Here is a 22,406-nt window from a genome sequence, read left to right as displayed (position 1 = left end):
CAATCCAGAGGGAAAAAACCAACTCAAATTCTTATACATAAGGTGGCAGATGGGAGGTGACATCAGTGGGGAGGACAGAGTAAGAATCTCCAAGTATTCTTTGCTTAATAAAAGCAATAAGAACACTGGCAAAAAAATTTTAAGTCAACTTTTCTTTTTTAGAACTGTGAGAATTAACCAAAAGCTTGCAACAATCTGGGGAGTATTTATTTTGGAAAAATGCCTGAATTTCAGTAACAGCAGTGAGTCTTGCGACACCTTAGTCTGCCCTGTTCCCAGCTCTGTCTCCCAAATTCCATGGTCGCCTTGAAAACCAACAATCCCACTATCATGGTGATAACCAGCAATCTAGCAGCCACTAGAAGGGGCAGGATGGGGCTAGAGCTCCCTCAAAGGCCTGTTCCCAGATAACAGTCATTATTCGATTTATCTGAAAGTTTCCTGGAAAATCCCATCCCAAAGCTTGCCTTCATTTAATCAGAATCGGAGTTCATCCAGTGTGAACAATGTTTTTCCTGGGAGCACTTGAGGAAGCTAATCAGCAGCAATTGTTCTGATGTTGGCAATAATAGTTGGAGCAAATGACAAGGTGATCAAAAAACTTAAAAAAAAAAAAAAAGCTGGAAAATGAAGTGTGTATAGGGAGCTTTTAAAAGCTCCAAAATGTTCCTGAGAATCTAAAAGGTTGTGTGTGTGCCTCGGTCTGGGTGCATTCCCAGGAGAGATGAAGAAGGCTCTGGCTGACCTTGAGGCTCTGCATGAGCAGGAAATAAAGACTAAGGTAAAGCTGTAAACTGCCTGTCTGAATCTTGAAGGCATGCCTCCATGTACGTACAGAGCCACTCAGCAAAATGGAAAATTTATTGATTTGAGGAATTTAAGGAAATGTGTCTCTAATCATTAGCTGACCACTAAATTGACCATCCAAGGATTTCAGAAGCTACATACAACAAAGAATACCAATGTAAGTTGCCAAATAGTCACAACAATAAGCAGCCACAACAACAAACCCTGCAGATGGAAGTGAGTCTGTGTTATTTAAAATGTCCAAATTTCAAACAGAAATCATAAGACATAGAAAGAAACCAAGTATGGACTCTACACAAGAAAAATAAGTGACAAGTCAATTGAAACTATACGAAAGGAAACCAAGACATTGAATCTGCTGAGCAAAGATTTTAAATCATTATTTTAAACATGTTCAAGAAACCAAAGATAACCATGTTTAAAGAATTAAAGGAAAATATGGGAACAATGTCTCATCAAATTGAGAATATAAATAAACAAATAGCAATCTTAAAGATAGGTCCATTGAGATTATCCAGTTTGAGTGTCATAGTCCATTAAAGCTGCTGTTTAAAACATACACACACACACACACACACACACACACACACTCACACTCACACATACAGATTGAGTAGCTTATAAACAACAAAAATTTATTTCTCACAGTTCTGGATGCTGGAAGTCTGAGATCAAGGTGCCAGCATGGTCAGGGGAAGACCCTCTTCCCAGCTGCAGGCTTCTCATTGTATCCTCATAGGGCAGAAGAGGCTAGGCAGATCTGTGGAGTTGCTTTTATAAGAGCACCAATCCCATTCGTCAGGGCTCCACCCTCATGACCCAGGCACCTCGCAAAGGCCCCAGCTGCTAATATGATCACATTGGATATTAGGATTTCAACATATGAATTTTGAAGTTACAAACATTTAAGCTATAGCATAGAGAAACAGTACAATCAGAATTGTACATTAGAAAAATATATTTAACACAACATAATATAGTAAAGGAAAAATATAGGATAAAAATAGATATGTAAAAAACAAATAACAAAAGGGCACACGTAAATTCTACGTTATCAGTAATTACATTAAATATTAAAATCTCTAACCAAAGGCAGAAATTGGCAGAATAGGTTAAAAATAACACTGTTCAACTATATGCTGTCTGTGAGAGATACACTTTAAATTCAAGACAGAAATAGGTTAAAAATAAAAGGATAGAAAAAAATATACCAAGCAAACAGTAACTAAAAGAGAGCTGGAGTGGCTATACTAATCTCAGACCAAACATACTTCATGATAAATTGTTATTAGAAACAAAGATCGGTATTTTGTAATAATAAGATAGTCAATCCATCAAGAAGACATAACTGTTATAAAAATAAATGCACCTGACAAGAAAGGCCAAAAAAACCATGAAACAAAAACTGACAGAACTGAGCAGAGAAATAGGCAATTCAGCAACAGCACTTGGAAACATCAGTACTATACTTTCATAATTGATGGAATGACTAGATGGAAGTTTAGCAAAGAAATAAGAGATTTTAATAACACAATAAACCAACTAGACCTACAGAGTCGTCTAAAGAACAGTCTGCCCAGTAACAGCAGAATGCATGTTCTTCTCAAATGCACATGGAACATTTGCAAACCATCAATCTGATAAGGGGCTCGTCTCATACGTAAATATTGATAGAACTCAATAACAGAAATACAAGTAAGTCAATACAAATGTACAAAGGATAAGAACAGTCATTTCTCCAAAGAAGATATGCAGTGGCCGGTAAGCACATGAGTAAAAGCTCAACATCATTAGCCACAGGGAGATGCAAATCAAAATCACAATGAGATGTCATTTCACAGCCACTAGGGTAGCTAGAATCAAAAAGATGGACAGTAACAGATGTTAGTAAGGATGTGGAAAAATTAGAACCCTCATGCATTGCCAATGGGAATGTAAAATAGTGCAGCAGATTTGGAAAACACTTTGGCAATTCCTCAGAAGTTAAACATAAAGTTACTACGTGATCCAGCAGTTTGACTTCTTGGTATATACTCAAAAGAAATAAAAATATGTCCATTTAAAAGCTTGTACACAAATATTCATAGCAATATTATTCATAATACCCCCCCAAATCCTCAAATGTTTGTCAACTAATGGATGGCTAAACAAAAGTACAAAGGATAGAATATGATTTAGCCTAAAAAGAAATGAAGTATTGGTCCATGCTGCAACATGGATGAAAACATTATGCTAAGTTAAAGATACCAGACACAAAAGATCTCATGTTGTATGATTCCACTTATATGAAAGTTCCAGAATAGGAAATCCATAGAGACAGAAAATAGATTGGTGATTTCCAGGACCTGAGGAAAGCAGGGATAGGAGAACGCCTGCTAATGAGTAAAAGATTTCTTTTAGAGGGATCTAATGTTCTGAGACTGTCAGTGGTAATGGTTGCAGAACTTCATGGGTATACTAAAAAGCACTGAATTTTACACCTCAAAAAGTGATTTTTTGGGTATGTGAATTATATCTCACTTTTAAAAAAGAAAAAACAATCTTATATGTAAAAGGCCAATGGTACAGGAGGCTAATATCACAATCTGAGGCTCCCTATGTTGTCAAGTTCATAAATTTGAATCTGGAGTAGGATTAGCATCTCCAAACCACACAGATTGTCAAGGAAATCTGGAGGAAGGTGACATGCTGGTGAAAACAAGGCACTAAGAGACTGGAGAGGACTTGCAATTTGAAATAGAGAAAGGGAGGAAATCTGAGACTGAGACTGGGTTCAGCTATTGCATTCTTTTTCATGGTTTAGTTATCAGAGCCAATAAAGTCTTCTTTTTTTTTTTCACTTAAGCCACTGGATTGGATTTCTGTCACTTGCTAGTAAAACTCTGAAATAATAGCTGTATTTAAAGAAAAACACTACTCAAAATAGCTTAAACCATTATAACACTAAAAATAAGAGCATATTGCATGGCGATGAGTGAAAGTGAAGATACAAGAGTGTTATATTTCAGTATCACCAGCCAGAAAGTTGTTAATGGATAATTTAAGCCCAAATCTTTAATATGATGGTTCTGAAACTCGAATAAAAAATCTTGATAGGATCAAAGCTCAGAATGTTCAGGAAGAATATGATTGAGAATTATCAAGCCTGATTGTCATAAGCAACTGGTGCTTGACTAATCTCTGTGTTGAAGTCAGTGAGCAAACTCTTATATTACTGCTACTGAATTATTTTCCAGGCCTCAGAATTCCCAAATAGTAGATTTTTCCCATATATAAATATGGCTTCTATTTCAGTTTTATGAGAAATGAAGTTTTATTTTCCACTGACTATTACTTTCTTTACTAAATGATTTCACTTGGCAGAATTTTTTTAAATATTCAGGTATTTTTTGCTATTAAGAAAGTCAGTTAATCTAGTGAAATAATGCTAGGAATTTTCATGGCATTTCCTTAAATAGTATACGTAGGAGGTCATGGTTATCAAATTGATTATTTTAGTATCTATTAAATTGTACCTGAGGAATGAATTTAAATTAGTTACTTACAGAATAATCCCTTTTATACCACATAGGTACAATTAATTTTAAAGGATAAAATTATTGATTTGAGTTTTATACCCCTACCCTCCAAGAGGAATTCATAATGTCCTAAACTGGCCTGATTAATTTTCTAGTTATAAATAGATATTTAACAACTTCCTATCCCTAAACAAATAAATAACAAATGCAAGAGATGAGCAAATTATCTTAGCTGACTAAAGAAAAGGCACAGTGTACACAACTGCTGACTTAATTCTAAGTGATATCTAGAATAAGTAATCACTGATAAATGAATAGGTTAATGCATGTATTCACAGACACACACAGAACAGAAGCAGATTTCTTGTTGATAAACATTTTAATGAATTATGGAAGTTCTATAAAAGAGGATTGTCATTAAAAATTATCTGGATTAACTGGAGATCAAAATATAATTTTCTAATAAAATATCTACATGAGTGTTTGAGGGTCAGAGACATACAGAGACACAGAGAGACAGAGGAAGAGATAAGAGAGATATACAGTCAGCCCTCCATATATACTGATTCTGCATTTTTGGATTCAACCAACCATTGTGGATCAAAAATATTAGGAAAAAAAAATCCAGAAAGTTCCAAGAAGCAAAACTTGAGTCTTATGTGTGCTGGCAACTGCTTATGTAGCATTTCCATTGTATTTACAACTATTTACATAGCATTTACACTATATTAGGTGTTTATAAATTACACTAAAGATGATTTAAAGTATATAGGAGGATACAGGATACATGTAAATATTATGCCATTTTATATAAGGGACTTAAGCATCCATGAATTTTGATATTGGAGGAGGGTCCTGGGACCAATCCCCCATGGATACTGAGGGTGACTGTATTTTGAGAAATAAGGTTTTCACCCTAAGCTCTATGGGATCTAAATTACAGGATTCCTGGATGGCAGCATGGAGTTGTGGATAATAACAGTCTGACAATACTTGCTATACTAAAAGTACAACAGATCCTTCACTTTTTGTAGGCAGAATATACTGCAATTTGGGGTAGATATATTATTTTATTTTTAAAAACAGATTTGAACTTTCCTCCTAAAGTCAAGTCACACAGAGAATACAATTCATCCAATATACAGGTAGCAATTGCCTACTGTGTCCCATATAAAAAAATTGATTGTTATCTCAGGAGTTCTGTTCCTGTGTAATCTATGCATATTGACTGATTCCTACTGATTATTTGGCATTTGCCCAACTTTTGTGAAATTGATGGACCAGTCCTCTGGTCAGTTGGAGTCAGTCTTTAACATGTAGAATATTTCTATATAGTTGGGTTTTGACAGGAAATAGGTTTAATGTATATATTGTGTATATTTTGGCTCCATAGTGAGATTGTGCACCCAAGATTTCTGATAGTTGGGCTGACTATGTGGTAGGAGGCCTAATGCAGCAGTAAAAAATGGAAGGTTGCCTGTAACATAGAAAAAATTGCCTTACGTTTTGGTAAGAAGAGTGCTGAGTGCTAAGTGGCCTCTGTCCCAACCTAATGGATGAAACACCTTCATTTCTTGGCTCTTATCACTGGGCAGGATTCATTATACCTTTGAGCTGCCAACTCCTAAACCATGCGCTAGTCTCCTTAGGAAATGGAGGGTGGCCTTACAGAGCCGTTTCAAGTCAGTTATTTGTATTCTTATTTCATGAAACCTTTGCACTACTTGTTTGCTCCCTCAGTGGTCAACTGAAATGAGACACTGCTGAAGCCAGTCAAAATTAACATTCCTGCCAATCTTCAAATCCAGTCCAGCAGTTTGTGGTCTAACTCAGCTCATTTGCTGTTCCACAAAGTAAGTAGGATTGGTGAAAATCATTTTGTAGTCCCACTGTACTTATCACAGTGAAGTTCAGATAAACAATCCCAGGCTATATTAAGGACAATAATCGTTTAAATCTAAATAGTCTTTGATGGAGCAAATAAGTCATGTAGGGAAAAGAACAGGGACATCTAAGAAGTCTTTAGTGTACTAAGTGTGACTACTAGTGAAAGTCAGTTTTGGAGCTCTAACATCAATAAAGTGATTTAATGAATGACTACAAAAGAAGTAAGGCCAACATTGTCTCAATTTTGCTCCTGTGATTTAATAGGCATGGACATATTCATAGAACATCTAAATCCCTCAGATTACCAACTACCTAATGCATAGGGGGATGGGGTGGTTAAGGACTCCTACTCTGTGGATTTTTATACATAGGCATAGGATATTTGTACATGGGTATAGACTATTTATACATAAGTATAGAGTATTTATACAGACGGCCTCGAGTAAGCCACAAAACAAATCTTAGATGTTCTCCCAAAGTTTCAGTTTTAATCAACAATTTGGTAACAAGTTAAATATTTTAACTCATCTAATGTATTATATATCAAATATTTTCTCATCAAAATTAGCGTAGATATACATGGAGTAGAAGATGAAATTTATTTGAATTTTAGAGATAAAACACATAATTTCAAAGAAACGCCAGACATTCAGAGAGCAGTTTGCCTGTGCTTCACAATATCTACTCTCACTTTGATGACTTTAGAGATACATCAATGAAATGTTTAAGAGGCATTAATACAGGGTTTAAAAAGTAATATTATCAAAGAGTAATTAGTAAGTACTTTTGTTGCTAGTTAGAGAGACCAGAGAAGAATTTATCACACTTAGTAAAATATACATTGTAGTAAATGCAGTAGGTGCCCCACCCAGATGTTCTTCACTTGGACGGTAAACACCCTGCCCAGCTCTTGTAATTATTGACTACTAATAGCTCACAGATGCCTCCTATTGTAGACCATCGCTCTCCACCAACAGAAGCCACCTTGGAATGTTACAGCAGCTCCCAGGCGATGGCTGAATACTAAGGCAGGACCAACTCTGTGGTGGGACTCATCTTCCAGGATTGCCTCCGCAGGGCTCAGCCGGAAGCGGGACTCCAGCTGAGATCAAATCCGTGCCGTATCCTGCTGCCCTCATTCTCTTCCTCCTGAGATGATTCCCTCAGAAAATCACTTGCACAAGAATCCTGTTCAGGCTGTGCTTCCAGAGAACCAACTGGAGTCATCATATTTCTGTTCGTCTCCCCACCACCCCTCCCAATAATAATGTGAAATGCTTAAAATATCTGTAGTTGGTCCTTTTTGTGCCCAGTCAGTGCTTTCTGTGCTTTTGACTTTCTCCTCAGTTGCATCCTTCTGACTCCTTTTCCCCAGGAAATTGTCGAGATTTTTACAGTTTATCACCCTGCCTTTGACTGGATTTTCCATTCTCTTTGGATTGGGATTCAGAGGGACATTATCCTCGTGAGTCTGGAAAGGAGCTTTAAAGATAACTTCAGGCAGATGAATGCATAAACACATGGAAAGTCAGCCCATTTCAGTGTTTTATCATCCTTAAAATTAGCATTTTTATCTTCATGTCCAGGTAAAATTTACCCTTCTTTACTTCATGCCTATGTCTTGGTTTTGGATCTGGTCTTTTGTGGACATAAAGAATAACTCCTTAGTAAGTTCCTCGTAAGCAAAGACTGCTCACATCATCTAAGACAGCCACAGCTGACCCACTAGATCTGTGTCTAGGTTATTTTGCCCAAGGCCAGTTTTTTAAAAGCACTTCACCAAACCAGCAATCCTCCAAATGACCAATTTGACAAAATATTTGTATCTTTAACTATTTGGTTTTAATTAGCTAGTTCTCATTTGGTTGTCAAGACAGGCCCAGGAGCCCAAACAAATACAATATTTCTTATACCATTATTATGAGGCAAGATGCAAAACAGTCAAATAAAATTAAATGCGAAGAAGGAACAAGTAAATTCTGCAAGTTGGTCATTCCAAGGATTGCATTTGGTTTCCAGGAAATTGTTGGCTACTTGGCTTACATCTGTTAAATATCTAGGCTACATACATATACTTAATTTTTTTCATTTTCTAATGTTTTATAACTAATTTTCATCCATTCATAATCATTTAAATGTCCTTAATGTTGAAAACATTTGGAGTTAATCTATCCTCAAATAGGTTCAATTTCCTGTCATTCTTCCCACTTATTAATATACAAATCCCTCTCAAGTTAAGTTGTAGTATATTCTGTGAGTAATTATTTGAGAAGTCCAAGATAAAGATTCTGTTTTCATTTTTAGAATTTTTTTAAATGGGGAATGGTACTCTTATTCACTGATGGTGGAAATAAAAAATACTACCAGCAGTCTTGAAAACAGTTTGGAAGCATGTATCAAAAGATTTAAAAGATGATGTTTTGAAACATAAACCCGATTTCTAAAAGAAATAATTAGATATGTTAGAAATACTCAGTTCTGTCTATCTGTGTCTTTCTTTCCTGTGTGTCTCCGTCACTCTCACTACTACCTGACTGGCAACACTTCTGACATCAGATGTGGCGTTTTTCCCCACACCAAGCACTTCTCTGACACCAGCTGGGTGTCCTAGAGTTTAACTCAATTCTAACCCCATCTGCCTGGAGATGGTGTCACATCCCACAGGCTAACGGGTCAGTCCCACACGACTGCTGCCACCTTTCTTCAGATGCTGATCACAAGTGGTAGGTTCCCAGGTTGACCACAACTTCTATTTACTTGACTGCAAGTCAGAGCATCCCACGACCTCCTCTTCCTTTGAATTTGATTAACTTGCTAGAGTAGAACTCAGGGAAACACTAATGTTTACCAGTTTATCAAAGGATTTCATACAAGATACAGAGTAGCAGCCAGATGAAGAGATATGTAGGGCACATGGGGCCAGGTCTGGGAGGGTCCCAAAGACAGGAGCTTCCATCCTTGTGGAGTTGGGGTGTGTCACCCTCCTGGTATGTAGATTGTTTGCCAGCTTTACAGCTCTTTAAACCCCATGCTACTGGGATTTTTGCGGAAGTTTCATCACATAGGCATAATAAATCATTAAGTCCATTTTCAGCCCTACTTCTTGCTCATGAGAGTAGGGGGCAGGGCGAAAAATTCCAAGCTTCTAATCATGACTTGGTCTTCCTGATCACCACCTTTCATCCAGTAGCCCACCAGGAGTAACCTCATTAGAACAAAGGATACTCCTATCACCCGAGAAATTAAAGGATTTCAGGAGCCCTTTGTCAGGAGTCCAGGTCAAAGACCAAATATTAGAAGTACTGTTATCACCTAGGAAATTCAAGTGGTTTTAAGAGCACTTTGCCAGGAACCAGAGGCAGAGAACAATATGTATTATATATATTTTCTTTCATCTCACATCAGACACTAGGACAAAATATATTGCTGAGAAATTTGTCGTAGCATTTTAGTGAAAATTTAAATGAAAAGGACAGAGCTGGACTGTTCTGGAAATGGATGGATGCAGAATTTAAAAGTTGTTGTCAATAATTCAGCCTTTCTTTGCATTTGATTCTGTTCTTCTTTATTTTTTATATGGTGGTCCCCAGAACAATATTTCTGTGTCTACCATTCATTGATTCAAGATGTTCAGATGTCCCCTCTTGAACAATTTTGTGGCCAGGGAGTAGAGAGATCTTGATTAGTTTAAATTAAATAGGATCTACCTCTGGCCGTAGATCAATAGTTAAAATGAAATTTATCATAAGAAGGGAGAATGTTTTCTAGGTGACAGAAACTAAAGATACCCTCTTCAATAATTTGAAAAATTTGATAAATTACTATGTATATGTTAAAGATTATATTGTTAAAAATATTTAGTTACATGAGAAAATACTTAAGATAAAATGTCACATTAAAAAAGTGGTGGGAAGAGAGTATAGCTCAGTGATAGAATGTATGCCTAGTGTACCGGAGGTCCTGGGTTCAATCCCCAGTACCTCCATTAAACAAACAAACAAACAAACCTAATTACCCACTCCCCACCCCCCCAAAAAAGAAAAGTAAAAACAAAAAATAATTTTAAAAAATAATTAAAAAAATAAAAAACCAGGGGGAACAGCAAGTGTGAACACCTGAGGCAGAATCCATTTTTACCTGGGGAAAACAAAGAGTTATATGATGTCAGGCATAATAAAGAAGGGGAAAAATATCTATAAACAAGACCAGAGAAATAAGCAGAGCCCAGATCATGAAGCATCTTACAGACTACAGTAGTGACTTTAGTCTTTTTTCCCTAGTTCAGTGAAAGACTTCATAGGATTTTTAGCCAGAAGTTTGCATGACACGATAAATAGTTTTCAAGAACAATGTGACCAATGTGTGGAAAATGGATTAGAGAGGGGCAAGTGTAGAAGCAGGAATTAACAAAATTTCCCTGGGAAAATCAGCAGCCTTGTATCTGTTTGGTTCTGTATTTAATCCACATTCAATGATCTCACCACTACTTTATTACCTATGTTCTGCCATTTGACACTCCACCATGTGCACACCAGTTCCGTGAGGGCAGGGACCATGTCTACCCATATTTTCCACCTCTTCCTGTACCTAAGATATAGTGGGCAATACTTGTTTATAAAACCTTTATGTGTGAGTTTCAAGACAAAGTTCAATACTGCAAAGACTTTATAACTGTTCTTTATGTTTTATGAAGACCACATATATTAGAAAGTTTTTTCTATTAGCAAATATTACATTAAATAACAAAGTGATTCCGTCTTATTAAACAGAGGATCTCTTTGGATCCTAAACCATTGATTCCGTAGTTTTTGAGAAATTACTGAACCCAGAATATATCTATGAGGATACCATCATGAATAATTTTAAAACAATAGCATTCAAGTAAAAATTTCCTCGAGTTACAGTATTATTCCAGAGGTCTTCCTGTGATTCATGGAATTTTATAGACAGATTCAACATAAAACCACTAAAAAGATAATAAAAACTTATTTTTTATTGGTTTTCAAGGCATTTAGTTTGTTTCCCTGATATTTAAGCATACACATACAGTTAATTTTTATTACCTCTATATACATAAAAATTGGAGAACAAAAAATATTAAGTTTCTTCTAAGCAAAAAGCCCTGAGCACTTAATATTTAGCAAAATCCTTTGTAACAGATACCAGTATCCCTATTTTGAAAACAAAAATATAGAAGAGAAAATTCCTCAGGGTCATCTGGTTAACTCGTGAATTTACCCTTGTTCTGTACATATATTGATGCATCATAATTTAAAATTTTAATGTTCTTGCTGTGGTTCCAGATATTTTCGGTGAGCATTAAGCATCTTTTATTCTGGATGAGGTGCTTCTCTTCTAAACCCTTAAAGCATTTCGCTCATACCTCTGTCACCATCCTCATTCTATTGGACTTAACGCACATAGCGGGCACTTAGTGAATGTTTTAAAATAAATGATTATTTAAAATAATTTATTTTTCCATGGTAGCAGATAGGAACAGCAAAGCATTGTCAGTTGTGGGAAACCGTCAGTGAGGCAGAATAACATGATTTGCCAGTACTAGTCCCTGGAAAGAAGAATCTGAAGTATATTAAAACACACACACATACAATATGTGGCGTATATTTTTTTGAAACATGACTGTTATGGTATTACTTTAAGGAAGCCTCCTTGGGGCTGATCTCAATTACATGCTCTTGAAGAAAAAAAGTAAGACTTGAGGGGATGGAGTGCACATAGGCAATTTGGCATCGTTTGTCTTTGGATAGCGTTTCAGCCAAAAGAGACTCAAGACTGTGGCCAAGTATCATTTAATGTCACTTGTGGGCATTTCAAAAATTTCATGGAAAATATAGTTCTCAGGTTTCTTATTTAATAACATGGGCAGTTGCCAGTGATGGGAAAATGCCAAGCCTATTTCACTTTTGAGGTCCCAAAATCTAATTTAATCAAAATCAAATCTCATCATATCCCATGAAATAGTTGCTACTGAAGACTCCTAGAAGTGTGTTACTGACACACACATATATACTTGCAGAAATAATACTAAAAACTTATTTCAACCTCAGTATTGTTTTATTTGTGCAATCAAATTTGGTTTAAATGGATTTTGGTTCCTTGGCAAAAATATGATATGCAGAAAAAGGAAAGGTGAATTTTCTAATGAGACCCTAGAAAACTCAGGTTTTGAGTTAAAAGACACAAAATTAATTCAGTTTATTCAAAAAATACTGCAAAGTAGTTTATTTATTTACCTAGTAAAGTGTTGCGGTTCTAATTTAGTCAACATATGCCTTTTAACTGCTCACCTGGTGCTTTGAGTACGCAACTAAAAAGGTGCTGGATCACAGCACTGGGCTGTCACAAGTTTTCACCTATCTGTTGGTGATTTTGATTGGATTTGATTTTGATCTGTTGGAATAAAACTGAATAGATAGTTGTTTATATGGATGTAATATTTTTCTCATAAAATAATCACATTTATTCCTCAAACTGCTCCAACCCAGGAAAAAAAAAAGCCTCATTTAAAGATTTCCTAGTAGCCTCTGAGGAAATAATTTAGTGGCATCAACCTCAGCCTAACATGCAGATTACTTTACTCATTCTCATTTTTGTTTTATTTCCCCGTTCTTCTCCCTTTTCTTCCAGCTTTCAAAGGCCTTTCGATTGTTTCTTTATTTACCTTTTCTCCTCCTCTAGACACTATGATTTCTGGGGAAGCTTGGATTAATGTAATTCAATGCTTTCTATACAGTATTATGCACAACATGAGCTGACCAAAAGCATAAAGTCATTCAGTGACAAAGCCTACAGCTGGAAGGCTTTGGTTTCCTCGATGTTTCTACGAGCTGTCAGTCCAGGGTGGGGCCCCGTAATTCTCATGTTTTCTGTCTTTTGTCATTTCTGAGAGTTTCTCTGAACTAATCCTACTTTACAGGGCTTACAGACAAAATTTCAGAGCAGACCTCTTCAGAGCTGACTGACATGAGCAGAGGCGAGCTAGGAGAAATTACAGACAAGAAAGCCAATGGCACTGCTCTCCTCTCTCCTCTCTCTCTCTCTCTCTCTCTCTCTCTCTCTCTCTCTCTCTCTCTCTCCCCCTCCTCTCTCCTCCTCTGTCGTATTTACTCTTCATGATGCACACAAGCCCCCTTCACCTTCTGTGCAGAGTTAACTTCAAATTTCCTCTAGCACCGTCCAAAAATGAGCACTGAGCATTTTAACTCCATAACTTTATTTTTGTCAAGTCAGATTGCTTTGTCTGTAGCAAAAGGCTCCTGTTAATACGCAATTTCCACTGCTACTTATTTAATGATGTGTTCACCTCTCTCATTCCCAGAACACACATACACCCCCCCACACACACACACCCCCACACCTACCTCATAACGTTTTCACTCTTAGGGCCACCTGCACTACAAAGACTAGGAACAAAGGTTCTTGCAATCTTATGTTCACTCAGCCCCGGGAGGGGTCACACACCCCCCATCCTCAACTATTTGGTGTCAGCTTCCATAGCATTAGCCCCCGTCCTGCTTTCCACTTTGGCTAGCATTATTAGTTAATTAGTGCATTTTAACTGTTGCCTTCTGGAAATAAAAATCTCAGTTTTGAGTTTCAAGCCAAAAGAAAGTTTAATTTATTTTAAATTCAGTACATTGGAGGCTAATGTAAAGATAAACAAAACTCTTCTGTATCTCTTTAGTTTTAAGTCAAATCATGTAGGTAGAATTCAGATCAGCTGTACATTACTAAAGGCATAAAAGTAATGTGTATTAATTATTATTTTAAAATCTTCTGAAAAGTTAAAGCGTAATATTACAAATATGAGTAAAATTACCAAAGTGCAAGATTTGGAAAAGGAACATCTCTAAGATGGAGGCTGTAGCAGTAGACTCTTCTCATATTTAAAATTAAGTTGCTTAACTTCTCAGAGCTTCAGCGTCCTTAACTGTGAAAGGAGGAGAATAGTTCTGAAGATTAAAAGAAATAATTTCTATCAAAGGCCCCGAGAAAACTAACATAAAAATGGTCTACTGTTATTTAGCAAGTAAGTTGAAATGATCTACCATGCACATACAGCCCAGTGCTAACCTTTCTAGCAAATAGAATAATAGAAATAAATCAAAGCCCGCCTCTATGCACATATTGTACCCACTCTAGTGGAAGAGACAGAGTATATGGAATTTCTCAAATATAACACAAGACACATGACAGGAGGACCTCTTACAGAGATGTCATAAGATGCTGTGAGAACCGAGGCTTGGAGACAGTGATATTTCTTGGGGTTCTGGGAAGTTTCCTGAAGGAACTAATTTTCAATCTCAGCCTAAATAAAGGAAAGAGGTGTGGGGTGGGGAGTTTATTTACATAATGACAATTACAACTAGCAAGCTGGTAATATCAAAATGATGAGAGTCAGCTAGCTGATTGGCTCCAGGTGGCCAACATGCTGTCTTTATTATTTTCAGGATAGAGCTGTGACTAGCATCAGGGAAAAAGACTGAACTGAAAAAGAAGTGTTCACTCACAGTAAGTATACACATGGCATTCTTAAAGGATTAATCAGTTTTGACAGAGCTGGTAGAAATTAGGTTGCCAAATCTAAAAGAAGATTCTTACAGAAATTACTGGGCCATAATAAATGTCATGTCATTAGGTCATACAGTAGAATAATTAAATTAAAAAGTGTGCTTTTTGTACTCGTGTGTTTATAATGGATCTGCTTCTAGCCTCTGTGTCCACAGGCATAACTTAGGCTAGTATGTCCTAATAGCTTTAAATTGCTTTATTTAAACTAATTTTCCAATTGCAGTATGTGTACAGGGATTTCCTTTTCTTTCAAGCAGTTTGCTAAGAAGCAACCTTACATCTGATTCTCAGAAAGTCCTTTTCTGGCTTATGCATCTCTCCTAACAGTCCTTGAGTTTAGACGATTTGAATCCCACGTGTGGAGGAAACGTTTATAAGTGAGACCTGATCTGCCTCTAAACAAACCGAGAGGCATAGACAATGTCTTCAGAGGAGCAGGAGAGGACAGAGCATAGAAAATGCGGGCGGAGCTCTGGGACTTGGTTTCCATTAGTAACTGCCTATTGAATCTAGAATGTACATGTGTGCATTGGTGCTCACTATTGCCTTAGGCCAGTATATCCAGCATACGGCTATGCATATGACATCAGCGGTCCATTCTGACACTGAAAAAGACTATGCTTTTCTTTGGAGGGAGAGGAAATGGCACAATCTAAAATTACGCCTTTGTTCCAGCTGGGGTGGGAGTGCAAGTGGAGCAAATATCTAGGTGCATGAAAGCCTTTCTTCTGCCCTCCGTGATGTTGATCAAATTATGTAAAATGTTCATATCTCAGTGTTCTTGTATTTTTATGGGAATGATGTTTACACCAGCATAATAGGGCTATTGTGAATACGAAATTGTATAATGTGTACAAAGCACTTAGCACAGCTCCTGGTACAATAAAAGTCAGCCAGGATTATAAAAATTAATTTTTAAATATAAATATCATTTTAATGGCAGTGCATAAATACAGGGCCTGAATGCTGGAAAGACAAGAGAAGAGCTATAACTTAGGGGAAGTTACATGGTGAATGCCATGTAGGGGAGATACCCACTCATTCTACTACTGAAATGGAGAGTATATGTCAGTACTTTACTCAGAAGTAGATGTCTGTAATGATTTAATTTGGTCTTTCTCATCACAAAAATCATATAAATGCTTCTCTTGATAATTAATGAAATAATTCCATTTGCAAAGCCTTTTTAAACTAAATTCTAGGAAAATGAGAGCATCCCTAAGAGGGAGCTGTAGAGATGAAACCACTAAGTTTCCCTTTGACTTTGAAAAAATAACTGCCTCTCAATTTCTTAAATTGTGTAGATAACAAATTCTAATAACTAAAATATTTCAATATTATTTTTAAAATGTTATTGTTAAAGTTATATAGTGTCTTCAAAAAGTTACAACTTATTAAAAGGCCTTAGACTTCCCAATGTATTTCCTCAAAAAAATAAAGCGCTCGGAATGAAAATGTTATTGCAGTCATCCTTAACATCTGAAATTCTTTTTGAAAATTAGGAGGGACCGTATGTTGAAAGCACATTAGCCAGGTACATCTCATTCATTGTTGCTTAGCAGATACCTCAGGAAAAAAACAGTGACAGGAGACCTGGCTGACTGAAACACTGAGAGAAATCATACACAGAGGAAGTGTTCTATTTCCTTTGTTCTTTATGTGTTCTATAAATATTTCATGTATTTATTAAAGCTGTGTTATTGCTGGAAGCCAGCCTTCTCCCTTGTTTAATTCTTTCCCCATCCTTGAAGGCTAGAAACGTTTGAAAAATAGGGAGTCTGCATTCCATGTGCGTGTTTTGTTAATAGACAACACATGAAAGCTAGAGATGAAATTTTCTTAAAAGGAAGAGAAAGGGAAATATTTAGGATGACTGGGAAGAAAAAAAGTCTCACATTAAAGTCTCACAATACCCTGGAGGTGACCTTGAAACAATGGCTTTTATCAAAATTCTGTGAATTGAAAATAGGAGCAGTTCCAAAGAAATGAGAGTCAGCCTTTTCTTCTCACAGCTATGTTTGTCTGCCTTGGTCCACGTGGCAGGAAAGTCACGGCTTGAGGGGTTTCCTTAGAAAGCTGCCTGGGGGTGGTTCACCATCAGCTGTATTTATTCCAGCGCTAAAAGGGAAGATTTCCTGTTTAAATAGTGTGCGTCTTGGAGGACGAGGGACCACTATAGGAAACATCAACAAAACCATTCCATTCACTAACATTTAAACCCCAATGCTGAAATAATGGAAGGAATCAATAAATCAGAAGTCAACATGGAGTTCTTGTCCTTTGGGGACCCTGATGATCCTGTCGTTTCAGTCGCGTCTGGGCTGTGAAATGAACAGAAACAAGTGGAAACATTCCATCTGGTCTTTGGCGAACACTGGCTTCAGCTTTCCTCTTTCACTCATGAACATCACAGCAGGACTATATGATGTTCTATTTAATCTCAACACAATGCCATATGTTTCCTGAAACAGAGCATTGGTAAGTTGAAAAGCTATGAGTTTCTTCACATTGGGGGAAAAATAGTGCAAGACAAAAGCAGAACCCAAAACCAATCTACACAGATTAAAAAGTGCCAAAATGCATGATGAATTCCATGCAGTGCTGTGTCCTCTGTAGAAAGTACCTACGCTGTTTAATATGTGCCCGACAATGTGATAAGCACTGGATGTGCAAGATCTTGTTTATCTTCAAACAATTTTTTGAATTTCCATTTTACTGAGGAGGAAACTGAGACTTAGAGAGGTTGAGTCCTGTCCAAATTCCAGAGCTAATACAGAGGAAAGCCTGAATTCCAACCCACACTGGTCAGATTCGGCACCTAAGCACTTAGCCACTACACGTCCTCCAATTAGAAGTTATATGGCTGTGCTTATTTAAGAACAAGGCTGGTTTAGCCTTTGTTACCAAAGTTCTACTAAAGACAATTGTCCTCACTGACTGACACACCTATCTCCTGGAACCACAGAACCACAGCAGCTCAAAGGTATTTAATACTGGTGTTACACCATATGATGCCCAGTCTTCGAAACTGGGATACTTTTGTGAAGCGAAGAATGTGCTAATAATACTTGGCTAAGAAAATAGGTATAAACTTGGAATGTTTCTTCCTTCTACTTGCAGGTGGTCTTGACCCATCATCTTATGATTAATGGATTTTCTATTATTATACTAATATTAAGAACTACAGTTGAGTACTTGCTGCTAAGATCCAAATTTGTTTTTATACATCGTCTCCATCATTTGCACCAATTCTTCAGGTAGGGATTATTAGCTCCATTTTACAGATGAGAGGACGGAGATGCAGAGCAGACAGATGAGTTGTGAAAGGGCATTTAATTGTTAACAGGCAAAACTGGGATTCAGTACCAGGTTTTGAACGTTACCACTTATTGCTTTTCTTTTGTTTTCTCTTGTTTCCTACACCCCAAGGAAAATTTTAGTCATGTAAAATTCATCCCTTCTCGGGGGGAACTTTGGTAGATAACCCACTGAAACATAGTATCAAAACGGCAGAATAAGCAAACGTGACTATCTTCCTTCCCACTTCAAATTCTTAGAAATGACAGAATTTGGATTTCAAAAGGAAGAGGTAAATATTATCACTGGCAAACGATAAATAGTGCCACCAGGAAGCTGGACATGTTGGGGAATTTCAAAAAATACAGAGTATATGGGATCCGGTTGTCCAAACAGCCACAGCTCAGGCTACTCTGGGGAAGGGCTACTGCAGAGGTGGGGGTGAGTCTAGGGCACAACATGCTCAGAGACACAGGATGCAGAGCGGAGCGTTCCTTTTGGCAATTGCAGGGATGAATCACTGGGACCCTGGCTCTGAAAAATTAATAGAATGGCACCTATGTTTTTGCTGATTAACAGGCAGCAGAGTTTCCCTTCTAAGTGAAAGCCGTGAGGATGTGGCCACCTGGGAGGAAGGACAGGGGCAGGACTGATATGCAGCTGGGACAGACCAGCTAAACCAGTTGTTTAAATATTGTAGGGCTTTTCCTGAAAAATTGTGCTCTACACTGGAAATTGCCACAACATTGTAAAATGACTATAACTCAATAAAAAATGTTAAAAAAAATTGTAGGGCTTTTCGAATTATTCAATCAGCACTACTCTTGGCCCCGAAAATTCCTCCGTCGCCCAGCCTCCCAAGCATTTCTTCCAGGACCCTTAGATCTCCGTATGATTCAGCAACCAAAGAGTAAGTCTGGGACTACAAGGGGCTGCAAGACCCCAGTCTGGTGCTGTGGCCACTGTCCGTTGTGACGACTCAGTCTCTGTGCCATGTACGGGAGAGTAGGCAGTAACAGACTTCTCAGATACTAGCTTTCTCCTTTCTCACTGCATATCCCTTTATGGGTAGAAGTGGCTGTATCACTTGCTTAAAGCCAATAAAATGTGTAAGGAAGTGACATGTGTCACTCCAGGATGGAAACATTTAGAAAACATACTCTGCACCTTCCGTTGTGAACCCTGAAGAAATGTTAGACTCACAACCAGACAGAACCCCTGTCAGCCTGGGTGCCTGAAGGACTGTGATAATTATTTATTGTTTGATGTCACTGAGATCTAGGGATTGACTATTAAAACACCAAAACAAAGCCTGACTTAAATCTACGAGCAGTTAAGTACTTTGGAGCATCCAAGAGGAAGAGGGTTGCTACTTACCCAGAAGCCATGGTCAGTGCAATCCGCAGCCTCCTCTGGCTTTTCCCTCAGAAGTGGCATCCACCAGTGATCAGGAGTTCTCTAGTATAAAGATGGCCAATGAATAAACAACATCAAAAAGAGTTAAAAAACATTAGGAAGGCTTGATTGACTGTGGAGATAGATTTGAAAATTCCCACATCCCCTTCAGAGTTATTTAGAAGGATTGATCAAAGGATATGAAGCAAGAGAACTAATCCTCAGGACTTAGGTAAGATCTATGTCTGATTTAAAATGACCCTGTAAGCGCTACACAATATAAATAAACAAAAAACAAACTCACTTATACCTTCTTAAGAAATTTCAAAACTATAACAGAGAGGAAATTCTAAACGCTGTTGAGGAGCCTGAAAAAAAGAAAAAAGGAAGGCTCGACAAACAAGAATAAGCTGTTACTGTCATTGTTTTATTTGAAGCTCTGGAATCTAAAAGACTGTGGAGTATTGGTTTCAAATTTTTGAAAAAGAATTTTGATTCTAGAAATCCATCCCGAGCGGTGATTGCTGTAGATATACTGAATTCAGCAGAAATTTGAATCCAGTGACTTGAATAAAGCTTTCACGTAACAAGATGTATCATAGTGGTGCAACAGCTTCTCAACACCATTAACATCCCCAGCTCCTTCTCTCTAAAGACCACCGTCCTTTGGATGTGGATGTGATTTTGCATTTTCCTAGGCATCTCACAGTCATAAGGAGGCTCACCATTCTTGTCTCACATCTGCATTCCAGGACCTAAGAGGAAGGTAAAAGGGATAAAAAGCCCCTGTATTGGAAACTCTATTCAATATGATGCCCACATTGAAAAGTAATCCTTCCTAGACTTGCCCAGAAGACTTTTGCCTCCAACACTGTGGCCAGATCTGTGTTCCATGCACCCCTAGTTTCAGAAAAGGCTGGAAGTTAGCTTTTAAGAAGACACATTCTGCTTTAAACAGAGTTGAGGTTAAAATAGCAGGAGAAATGAGAGTGGATATTGGGTAGGAAGTCAGTGGCGTCTGCTTGTGGTTTTCTTTGGTGTGACGCAGCAGTTCTGATCATTCTCTCCTGCGTGACACACACTAGTGAACAAAGGTTGAGATTTTGACCTACACACCTGGAAATAAAGTTACAAGACACTTGCACAAAGTACGTATGAAGGATTCCCTGTGAATCATGAGCTAAACATAAAATTATGAAAGTAGTATAATTTTAACGTTAAGGATTTTACAAAATAATCCAAAACTCAGAATGCTTAAAAACTGACATTGTTGGAGGGGAGGATATAGCTCAGTGGTAGAGTCCGTGCTTAGCATGCATGAGGTCCTGAATTCAATCCCCAGCACCTCTGTTAAATAAAAAAGAAAAATAAGTAATAAATAAACCTAATTATCTCTCCCCCCCAAAAAATGAAAAAAAATTTTAAAATGCTTTTAAAAAGAAGTGACATTGTTAACATTTACAAATACAAAACCTCTCTACAAAAAAGGAAACCAGAAAAAAAAAATGTAACTTGAAATGTTGAAGAAGGGTTCTCACATTTTTTCATGTACCTGTTATTGTGTATTTGTTCTTGTATTCTTCGTGTAATTATTTTAAATATAAAACAACAAGCACACAAGCATTTTATTTTTACTAGGTATGAACCAACAGCTTTTCCACCATCTCATCTACTTGAGTTATACGGTCTAACGCTGGGTCAAAACAAATCTAATGTATCTTCTAAATGGCCATCCTTCAGATATTAGATGAACATAATTATAATGTCATTCTTGAGTTTCCCTTTGTCCAAACCAAATATTCTTAATCTCTTCAGTCATGGCTAAAGTGGATGGTATTGAATTGCTTCACTCACGATGGCTCCTCTGAATGTAGCAGCTTTGTCTCTTGAACCACAGGGCAAACTCAAATGTCAAGTGTGGTTTTTTTTGTCTGGGGCAGAATAAATCAGGACTGTCCCTCTTCTAATTACAGGTATAACGTTTCCACTAATGAAGACTAATCACGCGTTCACCTCTTAAAGCAACTCAGTCATGCAGTTTGTGCATACAAAGCTTCCTAGTTTTGCCTTAAAGTTCATTTTCTTGGTGCTGCTAATTAGCTGTGCCTTTTCTTGGATTTGTCTTTATGAAGAGGGTGTGCTTTTCTGTTTTCCTTCAGCTGTTTAGTGAAGATTCACTGCTGCCTCTTATCTACTTTTGAAGAAGCCTGAAGGCCAAGTTTCTTATAATTAGGATTGGCCTGGCCATCCCCTCTGAAGACTGTGCTTTGATGTTTTGATTGCTCCTTTGAAGTCCATATTTGTGTCTGGGTCAGTTCTGATGTCTCCATGGATATCAAGTTAGGTTCTAGACCCCTGAACTTGTCCCCTGCTTCATATTTTTGTGTGACTGATCTGCACTGCACTCAAAACCGACTAAGCTATGACTTACACATTAAGTACTTGTATAATTGGATTTTTGGCTTATTAATACAGGACCTTCTATTTATCCCTTTTAAATTTCAATTTTTGTGTTAAATGCTTACAGTTGGTAGAGTTTCTTATTCTTTGTAATTTCCAGCATTGTATCAGGCCTGTACCTGATAAAATTTTCAATATATGCATGTCCTAATTACTGGCATGAACTCTGAGCAAAGCAAGGCCAAGGACAGAGCCCAACAGCACGCCCATCAGCTTCCAAAACTGAATGGAAACTTCAAGACCTAGATTTACCCATTTTATGGTAATATTCTGCTTCTTTAAATTCTAAATTAATGATTAAAAAATGGATATAAATTTTCAATGGAATTTTCCCAACTGTTTGGAAAAGAACTGATTGAAACTTTGCACTTAACCTGAATCAGAGAAATTCTGTCAGCTGGTAAAAAAAAAATCAGCATATTAATTTTCTTTTTTTAAACTCACCAGTTA

General features: G+C 37.2%; 3 long non-coding RNA genes across 3 annotated transcripts in view; 2 read left to right on the top strand and 1 right to left on the bottom strand.

Moving 5' to 3' along the window:
- Positions 1-22,406, top strand: part of LOC140685738 (uncharacterized) — a 172,027-nt gene that overhangs the window by 115,628 nt on the left and 33,993 nt on the right. The window lies entirely within an intron of this gene.
- LOC140685737 (uncharacterized) lies at positions 384-7,500 on the top strand. The gene is made up of 3 exons (XR_012059104.1): positions 384-589; positions 6,066-6,178; positions 7,169-7,500. It is a non-coding gene; the product is annotated as an uncharacterized lncRNA (long non-coding RNA).
- Positions 16,442-21,775, bottom strand: LOC140685732 (uncharacterized). The gene is made up of 3 exons (XR_012059093.1): positions 21,510-21,775; positions 19,479-19,559; positions 16,442-17,266 (listed from the first exon to the last, which is right to left on the bottom strand). It is a non-coding gene; the product is annotated as an uncharacterized lncRNA (long non-coding RNA).

This window comes from Vicugna pacos, chromosome 2 (assembly GCF_048564905.1).
Source record: "Vicugna pacos chromosome 2, VicPac4, whole genome shotgun sequence".
Classification (NCBI taxonomy): Eukaryota; Metazoa; Chordata; class Mammalia; order Artiodactyla; family Camelidae; genus Vicugna; species Vicugna pacos.
This window is presented reverse-complemented; position numbering and strand designations above follow the sequence as displayed.